The 4,735-nt window shown below is 38.9% G+C and overlaps 1 long non-coding RNA gene across 2 annotated transcripts; it reads right to left on the bottom strand.

Annotated features, from left to right (window-relative positions):
* Nucleotides 1-154: 154 nt before the first annotated feature.
* On the bottom strand, nucleotides 155-3,369 carry LOC147819731 (uncharacterized). Of its 2 annotated transcripts, XR_015436675.1 has the most exons (3): nucleotides 3,232-3,369; nucleotides 2,458-2,674; nucleotides 155-891 (listed from the first exon to the last, which is right to left on the bottom strand). It is a non-coding gene; the product is annotated as an uncharacterized LOC147819731 (long non-coding RNA). The 2 variants fall into 2 exon arrangements; XR_015436674.1 differs by having other exon boundaries at nucleotides 155-2,674.
* Between the last annotated feature and the right edge of the window lie 1,366 nt (nucleotides 3,370-4,735).

Raw genomic sequence — 4,735 nt, 5'->3', positions numbered from 1 at the left:
ATGACTGATATACTTTCTGGTTCCTCAAATCGCTTAATGCCAATAGTCTAATAATCATAATAATAATAATAATAATCATAATTAACGTTTTTGGAGCATATTTCTGCACGTGTTGGAAGAACATTGTATAAGTCTTCTTGTTTTCCTCTGTATCGCTGTGGACAAGCAAGAATAAACTGGCGATGAGCAGTGCTGTCTGCTTTTTCAGTTTTTCCTGAATCTGTAATTAATCAAAGATTTTCTATGTTGCTTTAATCAACAACAAACATGATAGAAATGTTTAAATGTGTCCGTCCTTCAACAGTGACAATACAGGATCTAGAGACAGATACTAGAGTTTGTGCTTTTCTAATTTGTCTTATGAACTTATCAATTTTAACAATGAAAACATTGATTCACCAAAGTGATTCATCATGAGGCAGATGGTAAATATGAACAAACACTCACTATGATTTAATCACAGGTACAGGACGTTACTTTCAGTTTCATTCATGTCGTAGAGACTAACCCTAACTCCTGAATGCAGCTGAGGCTCCTCTGTGTCTCCATGTGTCCTGGATGCAGAGAGAATCCAGCAAAGAGACGTCCAGGGTGACGTGGAGATCCTGGATGAGGAGGAGCGTCTCCTCCGCCCCATGTGTCCTCCTCCAACAGTGGAGCCTCCACTCCTCCAGGAGATCCTCTGGATCACCTGGGCACCAGTCAGGCCGAGCATCCTGTGCTTCCCCTTCAGCGAGGACCGCTATGCCTCAATGACACAACAGGCTCCTCCGGGGGTCCACCTCCAAGATGTGGCGTCATCAATCCGGCCGCCATCCTGGAAAACCAACACACCAACATTGGTAACCCAGGCAACTGTTTCAGAAGCAGCACCAGCAGCTTTTTTGTCACCTGGAGGGAGAGAGAGACAGGTTACAAATGTTAATGTTATATATCACAGCAGTGGTGTGAAAGCAGCTGTAAGAACATCAACTCTGCCTGAATTACACCTCATCCTTTTTTTACATTGTAGTATTTTTGAATAATCTCATCAATCGTTAAATTCATTCATTAATGAACAATGCCAGCAAGCTAGCTGCTATTGCTAGCAAGCTAGCTGCTAATGGTAGTGCTCATGAAAATGGGGGGCATCTGTATGTACTGTACGTGCACACGTTCATTGCTGCCATCATCATCATCATCATTGTTATTTTTACAATTATTTTTACTATTATTGTCGTTATTATTATTATATACAATCACAAACAAAATGTCACTTTATTTACACTTTGTCACTTGTCTATCGTGCTTGATGGTTAAAATGTTTTCTGTGTCACCTGTTTGTCACCAATAAATATAAAGAAATGCTAATGCTAGCTATCTCCCACTTGTTTTACATTCTTATGAAAGTGAAATTCATTCATCAATGAACAATGCCAGCAAGCTAGCTGCTAATGCTAACCACCACCCCCCATGTCACCTTCTGTTTGTCCGTTTTTTCACCAATAAAAAAAAGAGAGAAAAAAAGCTGATGCTAATGATAGCAAACAAGCCCCCCCACTTGTCATTTTGCAATATTATAATGAAATCGTTAAATTCATTCATCAATGAAAAATACCAGCAATCCAGCAGCTAATGCTAGAGCTAATGATAACGGTGGGCAGGTCTATATACTGTATACACACACATACATTGCTGCAATTATCATTTATGTATTATATATATATATCATTCTTAGCGTAATAATTGTAATCAGTCATTGTAGAAAAGAAGCTAATCCTGATGATCAGTGCTAATGATAGCAAGCTAGCGCCCCCCAACTTTTTTTGCAATCACCTTCTGTTTGTCCCAGATAAATGAATAAAAAAATAAAAAATAAAAAAAAGCTAATGCTAACGGGATAGCTCAGCTGAACGACTCAGCCCCCGACTCAAACTAGGCTCAAAATGATTTTGAGCTTATAAAGTAATGTTTACAAATAATCCCAATATTTGTAGTTTTAAATCAAACTTTGTAAACCTGGAAAATAAATCTGCATGAGAAATTCAAATTTGTGCACGTGAAAACTAATTGTGCTTGTGTCAAAGAGATTTGTATTTGTTGAGACAGTGTGAATCAAAACTGAACAAATGATCAGTGTTGAGGTGAAACAAAGACACAGGGGAAGAAGAAAAGCTTTGTGGACGTCTGTGTTCAGAGATAAAGAGCAGAAAACTAAAACTCTGTGCAACATTCCCAGTGTGAGACACTGACAAGTACAAAGTTTGATCCTTGTCACTTCAGTGTCACTGTGGGAACTTTTGACTTATTACAGTTACTTCTCTGAATCACTCAATCAATATATTTATTATATTATATTAATATTCATAAATTCTGATCTTAAAAGTGTTGCTACCATCACCTGTCAACAACAGCAGAATTTAAGTTGCAGGTAAGAAACTGAACCTGTGAATACTGAAGACAGAATAATAAACTAACTCATCAGCAGTTAGTCTGTCATTTCATCAGAGGAAGATGATCTGGGAGGTTTTCTACCATCATCATCATCATCATCATCATCATCACAGCACATTAGAGAGCTAAGGATGTCCATGCAGTCTCCCTTCAACCAGATGAATGGAAACTAATGTGCTGCTCTGTACATGAGCTCCTCCTTCTGTTGGCACAGATCACTCAGTTTTCACAGTGTGGAAACCTTTCAAATGACAATAAAACACAAACACTTGAGTTAAGATGCGGTGGATGACAGTTAATCACAAATATCGATCAGCTGTCAGGACAGGTGCATGAATGTCTGCTTCAGTTGAGGTTTGAGTATTAAATGAACACTCTTCTATATGACAAATATTTTTCTACACATTTTGTAAACGTCACGTTACCTTAACTTGAACTATCACGATGTCTTGATGGACAATGTATTAACTGACATTTACGCTGCGCATTACACTAACGCAGATCAATTAAACTGGGTCACGTGGAGAAACACAAACCAAACGTCGTTAGATTAACCTCGATTAAATTCACCTTTTTATTGGGCTTTGACTGAACACCTCCACGGGCTAATCCAGGTTGACACAGGTTATCAGCCCAGCGGGGCCAGGTACCGTTAGCATAGCAATCGCTAAGTTATCAGCTAACGCTAGCACTAGCTGGCTAGCTTGGTTAGCAAGGTGCATCTTCACCTGAGCTGTGATATTAACAGGGAGCTAATTTTGGCTAGCGAAGAAACAGGCTTAAAACAAATGTACTTACCGGAGAAAATTGAACCGCCGACTCCTCTGAGTCTTTGAGAACAACTGAACACTGAACGAGAACGAGGTAAACAACATGTTGGCGCTAACTTTGATGAACTGAAAACACAATGACAAGCCAAATGTCCGACACATTGCTCTGACGTCATATCCGGATTAACAGGCAGGTCCCCCTGTGTGTTAATGACGCGGTAGCCACGCCCTAAACCCACTCTGCTTTAACGTCTATTTTATTTTAAATAGGACCATAATTTTAAAAATTAAAAATTAAAGTGACAAGTTCGGTCATTTTCCCATAGACTTCAATACAATCGGACTTCTTTTTGCAACCAGTGGAGTCACCATGATGGTCATAGAATGGGTGTTTAAGGCACTTCCGCATTGGCTTCATTTTCCAGACCCGGAGTCCACGTCCATTTTTATATACAGTCTGTGAGCAGATTTCAGTCAGGGGAATCAGGGAAGACGAGCGTAACCCAGCGTGAGACGTAATGACGTATTCTCTCCTTCGGAAAAAGCCTATTTTCCCCCCAGCGTTTTTAATGACTCTAGCTCTTAGATAGACGTCTCCCCTGACCAATCAGAGCAAGCTAGGGGGGCGGGCACTTCACAGTGAAGACCAATAGGCTTTGAGAGGAAACAGCTGAGAGCAGGGATCAGCTCTGTTTTAATGGTTCCAAACTGTTTCTTTGGCATCAAAATGCTTCAGTGTGTTTTCTATTATTTCATATTAAAGAGTTAAAGCACATTTCTCCCAGTTTTCCTTTAGAGAGGTTTATGGGCGCCAGTCGAAAATGAACTATAAAGCTTTACTAAACTAAACTATTAGTCCTAGAGGCCTTGAAGCTTCACAGAGCAGTTTCTGACAAGATGTAGAATTACTGTGGAGCTTTTTTTATTGTTCTTGTATAAAGTAGATTCTGTTGGTTGTTATGTAATGTGACTTTTTTACAGGTGAGGACTGAAAAATACTAAAAAATACCATGTATGAGCTGATGTAGTTTAGGTTGGAGTCACATGCAAAACAAGCACATTTTCAGAAACTAGAATATGTTTCTGCATTTTGTCCTTAAAGCTCTTCTGTTATAAGCTTATTATTTACACAGCCAAGCTAACAAGCTAAAGCTATATAACTGAGTACATAAGGCAGCTCACGCAGACAAATAAGAGACAGATAACAGAGTTAAAAATGCACTTTAGTAATTCTAATGATAATTTGTATTTTTTTTAGAGTTTTAATGAAATTGAATGTTATAATTTAGGTAAAATGCTTTCTTGTGAATGATGTTAATATGCCGAGTTAATGTGTGTGTGTACTGAGTACAGGAGTATAATTTGCTCACACAGTGCTGTAAGAATAGCTGAGGGAGATGCAGAGAAATACCAGAAGTGTTGTCGTCTGCAGGAGAACATTAAACACGGGAAAGCGGCTCCCTGAGTCGTCTCCTTTGCACATTACATGGTAAAATACAAAATATGAACAGTTTGAATATCATAGAAATGGA

The sequence above is a fragment of the Seriola lalandi genome, unplaced genomic scaffold, assembly GCF_002814215.2.
Source record: "Seriola lalandi dorsalis isolate HSWRI2012SDOR001 ecotype SW California unplaced genomic scaffold, Sedor1 jcf7180002049996, whole genome shotgun sequence".
Taxonomy (NCBI): domain Eukaryota; kingdom Metazoa; phylum Chordata; class Actinopteri; order Carangiformes; family Carangidae; genus Seriola; species Seriola lalandi.
This window is presented reverse-complemented; position numbering and strand designations above follow the sequence as displayed.